Source organism: Bos indicus, chromosome 10 (assembly GCF_029378745.1).
Source record: "Bos indicus isolate NIAB-ARS_2022 breed Sahiwal x Tharparkar chromosome 10, NIAB-ARS_B.indTharparkar_mat_pri_1.0, whole genome shotgun sequence".
NCBI classification, from domain to species: Eukaryota; Metazoa; Chordata; class Mammalia; order Artiodactyla; family Bovidae; genus Bos; species Bos indicus.
Window position 1 is genome coordinate 66,539,090 of NC_091769.1, and position 13,888 is coordinate 66,552,977.

Here is a 13,888-nt window from a genome sequence, read left to right on the forward strand (position 1 = left end):
TCACTGCTGAGCAGCTTTCCAAAGAGCAAACGGTAAAAATAAAATAAAATGAAAAAGATTTGCCTGTCATGGGAGTTGGTCAATAAAATGCAACAGTGTTTATTACAACATTTAAAGTCTGTGATTAAGAACACCAAAAGGCCTAAACTAGAAAGGTTTTCAGCCTGTAATTTCCCTGCAGTCCTGGCCTGTACTTCCTTATGAGTTAGCTCAGCAGGGCTTTTTTTCCATGTCCATCATCAGCTTGTAATTATTGCCATTCTCAAAGCTATGCCAGATGGGTCTTTAGAAGCAGGCATGCAGCTTGTTTATGAGAGAAAGAGCTGTAATATTACTCTACACAGAGACCTATCTGGTCCTACTCAAAAGAACCCTGCTCCTCCTTCCCCCGCTCCGCTACCCCCCGCCCCCAACTTCCCAGCTCACCCCCACCACTATTTTCTCTTCCTCCCCTAGACAACCCTTTCAGTTTTGGCTCTCTGTCCCAGCTGAATGACCTGCTGAAGGACTGGGATGATGGGAGCCAAGAGATATCTGCATCTTAAAGCATATGGTCTAATCGTCACCTTTCACCATTCACATATGGAGATGAGACCAACACCTACGGGAAAAACAAACTGGGCTCTTTCCCCAACATAATCTTGTGCAGAGGCTCTACTTAAAACATCAGAATTGCAAGTCTACTTTTCAGAATACAGATCTGCAGAGATACCACATCTTTGCCATCCACTTCTCTTTTCCCACAAGTCCTCATTGGCTAGAAGAGAGATTCCCTGCAAGATTCTCAAGGACAACCCTTTCCTTCCTTTGCCTGGTAGAAAGGATCTGTATGAAGGTTGAGGTCAAGGAGCTGTGCAAAGCAACACAGGGAAAGGCAAAAGCGGCTAACCAGGGTTCCTCTGGTGATAGGCCTGGGGTGTTAGGTATCCCAGAGGGCCAAGCAGAGCTTCAATCAGCAGTTAATGAGGCAAGACCTGCAACAGATAGCCACTTTTAACTCACAAAAGCTTTTAGATGTCTCTGTTTACTTTGATCCATTTCAGTTAATTTGAGCCTGGTTAGGTTGCATTTTCCTTTTTTTTTTTTTTTTTTTTGGTTAGATAAACCCTCTGCTCCCACTCCATCTCCACCCCCACCTCCCAAACAATAGGATCATTTACCAACTTTATACTTAAGTTTTGAGATCTTCTGTCAGGGTGGGCAACAGTTATACAAAATACAATGCAGGGAAGGCCAGTACCCGCATTATGCCTATAGAATGGAAATTTCAAAATCCCACGAAAAGGACGGGAGGGGAAAGGCTTCATTTTCCAGGGAGATTTAGTTATTTGTTTCTGATTAGGTGAAGTACGCGTTCTTTTATCCTTTGTTATTTTTACCCATGTGATGACCGGAGAGCTTTCTTTGTTACAATGCTTCAGAGCAAATACAACTAATTTACTAGAATATGAAATAAGCCAGAAAGGAACTGTACCTGATGGTCACAGACGTGGAGATCCCTTAACTGGCCAGAGCTTCCAGGTCTCGGGTCTGGGAAACAGAAAGAGCTCCTGCTCTGAAGGATTTGCGCGTGGGTCTGACTGTTAATGGGGATGTGCTGGTGTAATGAGCTTTTAATTAGGTCAGCTCGATGCTTGACCACACAGAACTGTTGGGCCAGCGTCTGAGGAGCCTACTCACGGGTACGGGTAACAGTCCCGGAACCCTTCCCAGCATGCCTTGCACAGCCTCGCTATCCCAGCATGCCTTGCACAGCCTCGCTATCCCAGCATGCCCTGGAGGGCCCCACTATCCCAGCAAGCCCTGGCGACCTCACCATCCCGGCATGCCCCGGGGCCCTTACTCAATTATTACTTCGTTTACATGCTCTTACCTACAGTCTTCTCTTATTCTTTCTCTTTCTCTCCTGTACTACTTCCCAAAATACCGTGGTCAAAATGTTATATTTGAGGCAGATGTGCATTTAAAGAAAAAGAAACTTCTAGTCATCCAGCCAGTAAAATTAATTTAACAAACACACATGGGCAGGTTTGATTTGATATTGCTCAAAAATATTTTTTTTCTCAAGTGATCCATATTCCTATTCTTCACTCGCCACCCCTGTTCTGACTTCTACTTATCCGGGAAAGTATTATGAAGACACATAAGTTAATGGAAGGAAGAGGATGAAATCTTTCTGCCCTTTTGCCGGTAAATAAATTGGAATTGCTTTAAAGTGTTCTCTTTGAAATCCTGTCCACTGAAGACCCTGAGGAATCATCAGAAGTTAGGAACCCCAGTTTCTATTTTGAGTCCTTATTGAGAAAGGGAAGGACTTAGTATCCAGCTTTGAGCTAATGTTACATGCCAGGAAGGGTCTTAGGCAGTGAAGGTGCTTTATCTGTTGCTCCCACATTAGGGCCTCAGCCATAACAGTCTTCATTTATTTTGCTCTTTACCAAGTCTTTAAAATGAAAGTAATACTGATTTATCACTGAAGAACATTGAACTCTGGTTGAAAGGCATTAAGTTCAGAAAACACAAGTCCAGAGGTTTTAAACTATATTGATGGAGAACATAGTAACAGCTAATATTTACTTAGTGCTTATAAGAGACAACTGTGCTATATGCTTTAGGATTCTGTGTAATTTGTAGTATGTTTCACGTACAAGCTCACTAAATTCTTTCAGTTAATGACGGTGGCAGTTGCTAAGCTATAGGCCAACTTATTCCTTTCATTCACGGTCTAGGGAGAGATGACACGGGCATGTTGAGTCACTCAAAACAGGCTCAAACCACCCCAAGGAGTTTGCTTGATGAAAGGTTTTCCTTTCCTTCAAAGCCACTTCCTGTGTCACATGACCTGTATCACTCCAAAGATAATAACACTTCATGCTTCCAGAACACTTTTATCCAAAGATTTCAAAGCATTTTCAAATGTTAATTAAGCCTTCACCATTCTGGAAGATAGCAATGCCAATCTTGCTATTTAAATACTGTATTCCAGAACACAGGTTGTTCTAATCACTGAGAGGGAAATAGAGGCCTCTCTGAGCAAATCCAGTGGGTAAGCCACCACCCAAACACTGATGACACCCAGAATTGTCCTATGTCTCCTGGGAAACCACCACAGCATCTCTGTTCTGAATTGTCCACTGCTCCCACTGGTTGTTTACCTTGGAAGAACCACATCAAAGAAAAAAAGGGGTAAGCAGAAAGAAAAGACTTTCTAATAGTTCCATTTTGTCTAGGGGTAAAAATGTATTTTTTTATAAGCACTCTCAGCAAACAACTACGTGCCTTTGTTATATGCCTCTTCATTTATCACGATAACCAGAGAGGGGAAAATAATCAACTTTCCCAAGGCTTAGATGTGCCTATTGAGACTGCAGTTTACCTATCCTCCTGTTTTACAGACATCACGAACCATAATGATCCATCCAGGAACAAATTTCAGGCAGTTTGTGTATCCTATTTAGTCTGGATAAAAGAAGACCACATAGCAACCAAGACCCTTCTAGATTTGCCTTGCCTTTTTCCTGGCTTCATCTCCCTTCATTTTACCACACTGGCTTTCCTTCCATGCTTCCAGTAAGCCAAGCTTTTTTCTACCACGGGGTCTTTGCACAGGATTTTCCCGTTTTCTAGGGTGCTTTATTCCCTGTTCTTAATGAAACTCCTACTCTTAGTTCCCAGTTTAAAGGTTACGTCGTCTTCAGAGAAGATTTACCTTTCTATTACTAAATTAGCTTCTATTAATATTTTCTCTAGTGACAGATTGTTTTGGTAATAACTGATGAGATTTTCTTTGTTAAATGTTCTCCTAAATTATAAGCTCCACAAGAACAGGGACACGGTCTGTTCGGCTCACCACTGCATAACCCATGCCTGGCATTTTGGATGACCTCAGAAAAAGAGCTGTTGACTATATCAGTGAGTGACTAAATCTTTTAACTTCGTTTGCAAATCACATTTTTCTTTTGAAGTGATATCACTGGACAGAGAGAACGAGAGAAATAGATATTGGAAGTTTTGTTGTAATCATTTAAGGCCTTGATTTATTTCTATCAATACTGAGAATAGCAAACAGTATTTGAACTATTTGAGTAAATACGATTTTTACTATATTTTAAGCTTCGGGAGTAGGTGTTTTACCTATCCATTCTCACAACAATGTTGGGAAGTGAGAAACTGTTATCTCCATTTTGTGCTCATGAGGACTAAGTAATTCTCCCATGTTTCTGAGGCTCCTCCTTCCATTTTTTGTTTGTTTGCTTGTTTATGGAGCACTTACTATTTGCAGGCACTTCAGTGGCAGAGTGATGAATGAGACAGCCATGGCCCTCTTCTTGAGAGCTTCTGTCTTTGATCCTCCACAGCAATAGCACAGTACATTCTGGCATGTCATTGGTGCTCAATAAATACTAAAACAGTATTAATCAGGTTAAAAAAAAACAACAAAGAGCTATAATTGAATCCCTTCAGAGGTTTAAAGGTCCCATAATACTGCTACAGTACTGGTGATCATTACATGATTCTGCGGGGGGACATATGGTTTACCATTCATTCTGTAAAGGTGTAGAGTGCACAGGGAGGTCACCAGTCACTCCAATATTCTAATAAAAAATATGGTGATTGTCAGTAATGAGTTTTAATTAATGGTGCCATACAGTGGCCAAAATGATCTTTCTAAAACACAAATTAGAAAACCAGACCGTGCCTCACCCATGATTTATAACCTTCTAGGGCTTCCCATTGGCCTTGGGATAGAGTCCAGTCTCTCCATCTTCTTGACACAGATGACAAGAGCTTGACTCCCTCTTTGGAATTGTGTCTCTTCTACTGACTACACTCACTCCTTTGCAGACTTTGTAAAAAAAAACATTTAACTCCTCCAACACCTCTAGGCCTTAGATAGGATGTTCCATCTTTTAGTAACACTCTCTCTGCACTCTTTGTCTTCATTGAGGGGATGGTTTATTTGTGCAGAATTTTTACTGGGCAGTGCGCCTGGGACCAATACCTGTGAATAGGGAGGGAGGTGGGATTGGGCAGAAGGAAAAGCTTATCTCCAATGTAGGTGCAATTGAAGCCTCAGTTGATCTTCTGAGGGGCTCTGGAGCTGAGATGGCCCTTCAGAGATGTCTGAATGCAGGTAAAAAGGTAGTCCTTTTACCTCAGCTGCCCCCAGAGATTGAGATAACCTTGAGCAAGGTAGCTTCCTTCAGCAGAGAGCAATTCCTAGGGAAACACCTCAGCTGAGAATCATCAAAAAGGCAGCTCTACTGCCGGCAGGGGAAGGACTGTTTCCATCCTTAAGGAGGAGCTGGGTAACTCACCCCAACACCCATGACAGTCTGGTTAACTTTAGTCATTTTTCTGGCCTCAACCTAAATATCTCTTCCTCCAGGAAGCTCTCCTGATTACCTAAGCCTGCTGCAAAACACCTGTTGCTTCCCCATGGTGACGTGCTTCACATTATATTATAATTATCTGTTCTGTGTCTGTATTCCCCCAGGAAAACATAAACCACATGAAAAAGGACCTGGTGTCTAGCTTATTAACATTCTGTCTACCAATATTCAAATAATCATGAACAAATTAAAGAATGAAGGACAAATTAAAGACTCCATTTTGATTTTTTTAAAATTTTATACAAATGTCAAAAAGCCTGAAAGACTGTTTACTAAAACATTTGGTTATCTCTTGGTAGCAGAATTATGCATGGGTTTTATTTCCTTTATTATACCTTTTCATATATCTAAGTTTTTATAAGCACACGTGAGTTTTTAAAAAAAAAATTTTTTTAAGTAATTATTGTTTTGAAGAAAAAAATAAACCTGACTCTTACTATAATATAGGGTTGGCCAAAAAGTTCATTCAGGTTTACATACCAGCACATGGAAAAACCTAAACGAAATTTTTGGCCAACCCAATAATGACTATCATCAACACACTCATCCCATGAAGTTCTTCGTTTTTCTTTTATTGGAATTTATAGTCCATAAAGCAGTTTTACATAAATGATTTTGTTTAATCTTGACAAAAAGTCAATAGGAGAAGAAAGGCAAGTATGATATTTTGATTCCTACTAAACTATAGAATAAAACCAACCCCTTCAATCAGGAATGAGTTAATGTACCCTCACAACCTTGGAGCCCAGCTGTCTTCTTTTTCTCCAGTAAGTCCATATTTGATGCAGTCTTGACAGGCCCCGGGAACAACAGTGATATAAAGAAACGAATGGAAGCCATCTCACCCTATTGTCTGTGGGTCTTGCTGGCTACAGTCCCTATCCTTACTTTTCTCTCTCTGTGCTCCTATACATAAAAGAGAGTACAATGTCTCTCCTGTGGCCTTATTTTCATCGTTTGTTTGCACAAGCCTAATCTGCAAGGCCAGCTAGAGTTGAAAGCCCTGTTTTCCCCTCACATCTCATGTCCCCCTTCTCTCCTAGGAATGATAACACTTCACATACGGATAGCACTTTCCAGAAGGCCTCCGCATACATCACCTCACTGGGTCCTCCTAATAAACCTTTGAGGTCTGCACATCAGATAGCATTACCCCGCATTAGAGATAAGGAAACCAAAACACAGGTTGCGTGACTTGCCAAAAATCACAGTTAGTTACTGATAAACAAAGAACTAGAATCTGGGGCCTTACAGGAAAAGCCCAGAACCCTCTGTGTTTTTGCTTTGATCTTGTAGTCTAGCATATGACCCACTGATAGGGCCCTGCAGAATCTAAAACTTGTTACAAACTAAACTGATGAAAGCAAGATTGTGGGTTCAGTTTCCAAGTGGCCAGTTGTGATCCTTGCACTGGAGTGTGCAAAGGCAAGCAACAGACCAGCAAGTAGGACCCAACTTACAAAAAGGACTTCAGAGTGTGTAGATGATTCAGTTCAATTCCACCACCAACATGAATTGAATACCTTAGTTACTTGTTCTTTTAAGCCTACAGAAATATATAATAACCTTCCTTAGAAAGAGACTATACAAATCTATGTTTCTATAATTGACATTCTGTCATCATCGTTTTCTTGGGATAGTCTCAACTTATACTAATTGTCCTGGTGCAATTAATGGCTCTCCCTTTCACTCAGAAAAAAAAGTCCCAGTGTGGAGGATAATTTATATGGTCATCCTATATACATCTCACAGAGAACAAATGTGCGATTTCAATAGACACTGAACATATTGATTTTCAATAGGGCAAGTCCCAAATGTTGTAAGAAGGACTGCTGTTATTGAACTACACTGCTGGAAAAATTCCCAGTGTTAAATGGCCTTCAGTAAAGACACAGTAAGACACACATCCCTTTGTGTTCTGTGGGGCTCAAGTTTTAAAACAGTGAAATTCTGGCTAGCTGCAATCCCTTTGCTAAATGATTTTGGTTTTTCTCCACCTTATTCTCTCACCTGATATTGTATCTTTTCTCATTGCTTATCATAAGTGTTCCCTTCCACATTCATTTTTAAAAATGAGAAGAAACAAATTAGAATTCATGTTTTTTGGCTTAAAATTATAATGCGTCTTACATTTCCCAAAGGAATCCTGCCAAAGCAATGGCCTAGAACAATAGCAATTTGCCAAAAGGTAAGAGATAAGATCTTTATGGCAATTCCAACTCAAGACTTTGAGCTTATGAAAATCGTTTTCCCCATCTGTAATATGGAGAGAATACCTACTCTGGAGTTGCTGAAAAACATAAGTTGTTGTGACTCATGCAATTGGTAAACGATTTATTTTGATCTCCTTAGAAGTTCCAATACTGCCTCAACAAAAGACTTGGTCCTCATTCTCAGGAAACAAAATCTTATTCCAAAGGACAGACTCAAGATAGTATATAATTAAACACCAAGAGTATACTTCAGAAAGCAATATGGGTTAGCCTTAGGAGAAAGTGGTATGGGTTGGAGTAGCAAGCAAGCAAGCCAGTGGTAATACTTTTTTGCAAAAGCACTGCAAAGTACTCAAGAAGATTATCTGAAGGGTGTGTGGGTGCATGCTCAGTTGCTTCAATTGTGGCCAACTCTTTGTGACCCTGTGGTTGTAGCCCACCAGGATCCTCTGTCCATAGGATTCTCTAAGCAAGAATACTGGAATAGATTGCCATGCCCTCCTCGAGGGGATCTTCCCCACCCAAGGATCAAACCTGAGTCTCCTGCATTGGAGGCAGATTCTTAACAGTTGAGGCAATGGGAAAGCCCATCTGAAGGGTATACAGCCACTTTTCCAAAGTCCCCATGGATTCAACGAAACTTTTTCACTTTTTCAATAAAGGACTTAAGTGATTCAGACACTTCATGAAATAAATTAATATATATATTTGAGTAACCCAGTTCAATCATCTGAGCAAGCAAAGATGGCGAAATCTACATTCTGTTGAGATTTTTGTATCCTTTTTTTTAATTTTTTCACACAGCTCTGTCTTCCACTATCATTGTAACAAGCCTAACCAGACTGCAGTTCTTTCTGAGGCATACACATGTAAAGATAGTGTCTAAAAGACATGAGTAAACACATCCGGCCGTATCCCCATAGAAAACAGACAGGAAGAGACAGTAACCTCAGGTTCTTTGAAGCAAGAATTTAGCTATTCTGTGATAATACACCTCTCTTACAATCATGAATCTTTCTGTATTACTGAGCACCTACAGGTTGTCTGACCAGGCCCTGTGGTGAAGATCTTTGTCCTGCAGGAATGCCTGAATTGGGAGAGTGACTGCAATAGAGCCCTTAGCCAGATAGTAGATTAGACTCTTTATACAAACTCAGCCTTAAATTAACTTTCCAGTTAGCCCCATTTTACAGATGAGGAAACAAATGCTCAGAGAAAATATTATGCCCAAGGTTACAAGGTGGTAAACTAGAATTAAATCAGGGTTTTCATGGTTTCAAAGCCTCTGCTCTTTTTACCATCTAGGCTTGCTTTGTTCTCATTTTCATTGCAAGCCCTGTTATTTGGCACTGCTGAAGAGAAGGATTTGATATCTGGATGTTTTTCCCACCAGGATCCTCCCAGAAGAAGATGTCCTAACTTCAGTGCAACAAAAACCTGAGGGATAACATCAGATTTTGCCAGAATGGAGTTACATCCTGGCTGTCATACAGAAACCCAGGCCTCCGACAGTGAGCACACTATTATGCCACATTCTTTCAACAACTCCAGAATGGAGGAAAACAATGACATGGGTAATTTAAAATAATAGAGGATTTTAAAAAAAATGCTTTGTGTCTGAAGCTTTGAATTAATTATATGATTACTATTTTGTTTACTTGAGTTCCTAACCACATTTTTCAAATGTTAAATTACAATTGTTCCACAATTTCTGAAACAAAGTTAGCTAAGAACTAGAGCAAGTCAGCCAAGAAAATACCAGACAGCAGAGAAACTAAATTCAAGGTCCAGCTTCTATGAGGCCAAAATGCTGGTGGCATCAGACATGTTACTAACTTATCTGGCCCTCAGTTTCCTCAAGCAGAAAATAAAGGGGACTAACCCAGTGACCCAGTGGCTAAGACACAGAACTCCCAATACAGAGAGCTGAGGTTCAATCTCTGATCAGAGAGCTAGAGTCCACATGCTGAATAAGGGTTACCATGCCACAAGTAAGACCCAGGACAGCCAAATCAACTTTTTTAAAAGAGAATAAGAAAATGAAAGGATTGATCTAGAATATTTATCTGTCTATTCAATAAATACTTATTATTAGTTATTAATATAAGTCTTAGCCCTCGTGATGTTTACAGTCTAGTGAGCTTCCCTGATGGCTCAGTGGTTAAAGAATCTGCCTGCAATGTAGACAGGAGACACTGGTTCTATCCCTGGGTTGGGAAGATGCCCTGGAGGAGAAAATGGCAACCCATTACAGTATTCTTGTCCGGAGAATTCCATGGACAGAGGAGGCTGGAGGGCTACAGTCAAAGGTTCACAAAGAGTCAGACACAACTGAGCGTGCACGCACAGACAAAAGAATAAGATGACAATTTCAATAGTGTGATAATTGCTATAAAAAGATAAACAGAGGATGCCATGGGAGTGCACGGAGGAGCTTCCAGTTCATTCTAGGGGTACTGAAGGGGTGCACAGTTGTGGGAGTGACATCTAAAGCAGAGGCATAAAAGATCAATAGGAGTTAGCAAGCAAAGCAGGCACACACAGAGGGTGGAGCCGCATCCCAGGCAGATAGGACTGCCAGGGGAAAACCTGAGGGGCCCTTCCCTGGCCCCTTGTGAAACTGGCTTAGTCTGGCTAGTTTGTGAAAACGCATTTGGAGAGTAGGCAGAGGGGAGATAGAAAGGTAGGAAGCAGCTAGACCCATCATTAGGGGCTTTGCCTATCATCAAAAGGAGTTTGGACTTGATTCTTTCCTTTAGAAACTGTTACTGGATCTTACTAAGGACCACACATCCTTCTAGGTTTTGGGGTTACCAGAAGAGCAAACCAGAGATAGGTTCCTGTTTCTACAGAGTGACATAAGAATCCATTCAAAGGTTAAAGCAGGGAAATGACATGATCAGAGTTTTAGAAAGACCACATTGACTATAGGGTAGGCACCCGGCTTGGACAAGGATAACACTCTTTCAGCTAAAAAATTATAACTCCATGATCTAAAACTTAAGATATAATAAGTTATAAAAATCTTATGTTAACATTTATATTATATATGAATATATAATTGTATCTCTTTTCATATGTATGGTATCTTTGATTTATAGATTCTTTTGCAAGTGTTCAGTAAATCGAGTGGGTTCTTTCCCTTGTTGTATGTTCAGACACAGAAACATTTGGTGGGGAAAGAAGGAGAGCCAACACATATTGAGAATACTGAATGGATCCAGATTAATAATGTTCACTTTACAGATGATGAATCCTGAACCCCAAACTCAGTTAATTCTAAATGTCACTCAGTGAGAATAAAGCCAAGATCCACAACTCATTTTCTGATTTGTCTGCTGTACATCAAAACCCATAGTTTTGTGTGTCTCAAGGAATATCTGTAATACGGTTACCACTGACCTTGAGCTCTCAGAAGACTGATAAAGAACTGACTCATGGGTATCAGCTCGTTGACTCAGTATTGATTGCGTAAGCATGTCCTGAAAGTGAAAGGTGCTCAGTCGTGTCCGACTCTTTGCCACCCTATGGACTGTACAGTCCATGGAATTCTCCAGGTCAGAATACTGGAGTGGGTAGCCTTTGCCTTCTCCAGGGGAATCTTCCCAATCCAGGAATTGAACCAGAGTTTCCTGCATAGCAGGCAGATTCTTTACCAACTGAGCTATCGTCCTATTTTCGATAAATTGCAAATTCCTGGTGTTCAAAAACCATCTCTATCTCAAAATTCTGCTGTGAGTTTCTAGAAAAGAGAACTCAAGTCCAGTCAAATATTGAAAGTGAGAGTTTTGGGTAGGGAGAAGGTAGTCATTTTCTTGGAGTAGAATGCACAGACAGCGAAAAGAGAGTTAAAACTTGAAAAACATTTAGTGCTTCCTAGAAAGTTGTTTTCCAATACAAGAAATACTGCTTTAAAGTACAAGAATTCCCTGAACTTCCCGAAAATAAATGAAAATTAAATAATAAAAACCACTTCAGGCTTCAGAGCCCATTCCTGCTCTGTTCACTTAGCACTTTCTTTCCTCTTGGCATATTGGCCTCTGTCCCCTCCCCAGGAATCCCAGCCCTCACCCAGCAGGGGTTTACAAGGCCTCTGGGAGCTTGGTGGCCTCCCCACACTTCCTGGTCCCCATCCACCACCCCCAGATCTTCCAGAGTTCCCTGCTTCCTGTCTTGGAGCTAAGCCCCTTACAGGACTCACAGAAGGTGAGACACTTTCTTTTGAAGCCCCTGAAAATCTGTTTCTTCTAAAATAAGGCACCTAACAACCACTGAGTGAGGGAAAGACTGAGTGTCTTTCTTCTTCGTTTTATTTGCTTTTGTTTGAAGCATCGTATTCAGTCACATCTGCTCACACCCAAGTTTAGCAGACTGTTGGCTACTTAGAATTCCTAACGTCAGATTTTCTTTGGGCCCACATACTACACACAGGCTTCCCAAGTGGTGCTAGAGGTAAAGAATCTCCCTGCCAATGCAAGAAACACAAGAGACATGGTTTTGATCCCTAGGTCAGGAAGATCCACAGGAGTAGTAAATGGCACTCCATTCCAGTATTCTTGCATGAAAAACTCCATGGGCAGAGGAGCCTGGCAGGCTACAGTCTGTGGGGCTGCAAAGAGTCAGACATGACTGAGCGACTGAGCACACACATATACACAGACAGTCTTGTGCTTTATTAAAATTAGTCATGCTATTTTCATTCCCATTGCTAGAAACTGATCTTTTCAGTGAGCATTTGCTGCAATTCTGGCTAATGAGATGAGAGATGTCTGCTGGTGGGGAAGTCTGAGAAAGTTTTCTTTGCTTTAAAAAAAGAAAAGAGGCACCTCACCTAGGAGGAAGCAGCTCCCTCTCCTTCTAGGTTTGGTAACTAAAAGCATCTTCACGATCCTGCAGTGATGAAGAGAATCCTGAGATTCTGAGAACAGAATCTGACCTACTCAAGGTGGTGGAGCAAGAAGACAGAAAGAACCTGGGTCTTCTTTTTACTAACCCTGGAGATGCCTGACTATGGGGCTCCTTCTTAGGAAAGTAAGAAGTTTTCCTTGTTGTTTAAGTCATTCTGAATCAGGCTTTCCACATACTTGAAAATGGCATGGCCCACTCTGGAACTGATGAATGAGACAATAAACTTAGTAGTGTGTGATAACAAAAAGCCAGGCATGGAAAGACATAAGAAGAAAGAAAGCATTCTTTGTCAAGGAAGGAGCAATGCAATGTCTGGATGCAATATAATGTATGCCATTTGACTTTGTCTTTTGGCCCAGCCACCCACCAGATTTGGAGATCGTGAGTGAATATTGAAAGAAGTATTTCTGTTTTAAAATTCCATAAGCAGCATCCTCCCTCCACCCTGGGGCCCAGAGGAGGATGTTTCTCTCGTTTCAAACTAAAACCCCTACAGCTTGGAAGCTCTTGAGCTTCACTTCCTCACTGCAGTGAGAGAAATAGGTGCTCAGCAAATGTCCACCAGAAACAGGAATCAGCACAAAAAGTGGTGTCCATGGAGCCCCCAGGGCCTGGGGAAGCGGTAGAAGGCCCCCACCCCACCCCATGCCAGGTGCGGTGTCCCTAAGCACAAGACTGGAACCTGGGAGGAGACTGTGAAGCCCAGTGGCTCCCAGCACTGGCCACATGGATGGGAACTGGTTGTGAGCACATGTCAGACTGTCTCTGGAGACGGCCAGAGATATTTAGGAGAACATTGCTGGAAGCTGGTAATGAAGGACCCTGCACCAACAGGTGGGAGCAAAGGTAGGAGAACTCTGAATGACTGCTGTTCCTGTCACTTCATCCATACCCACAGGTAGCTAAAAAGATGAAAGCAACTGAGAAGAAAAGGAAGCCTTCGTGCCCCATTAGGAAGGGAGCTAGCATAATATTTTGATGGAACTTCCAGCAAAGCAATAGATTAGAAGTTTAAATAGATTATGGCACTGACCGTATTGAGTCATTTTTCTTTATACCTATCCAAGCAAAATTGTAACCAAGGAGAGAAATGTGGGTCCCATAGTGAGAAGACAAGAGTCCACTAACCAGATCAGCCTTCAGATAATTCTGGTAACAGGAATCACTACTTGAAACTTTTACATGTTTAATCATATAATATTAAAAGGGAAGCATTACTCACCTAGAGCCAGACATCCTGGAATGCGAAGTCAAGTGGGCCTTAGGAAGCATCACTATGAACAAAGCTAGTGGAGGTGATGGAATTCCAGTTGAGCTATTTCAAATCCTGAAAGATGATACTGTGAAAGTGCTGCACTCAATATGCCAGCAAAT

General features: G+C 41.3%; 1 long non-coding RNA gene across 2 annotated transcripts; it reads left to right on the plus strand.

Annotated features, from left to right (window-relative positions):
* Positions 1-2,080: 2,080 nt before the first annotated feature.
* LOC139185296 (uncharacterized) lies at positions 2,081-9,195 on the plus strand. 2 transcript variants are annotated; one of them, XR_011568916.1, is made up of 4 exons: positions 2,081-2,190; positions 2,987-3,186; positions 3,815-3,912; positions 9,000-9,195. It is a non-coding gene; the product is annotated as an uncharacterized lncRNA (long non-coding RNA). The 2 variants fall into 2 exon arrangements; XR_011568915.1 differs by lacking the exon at positions 3,815-3,912.
* Positions 9,196-13,888: the final 4,693 nt, after the last annotated feature.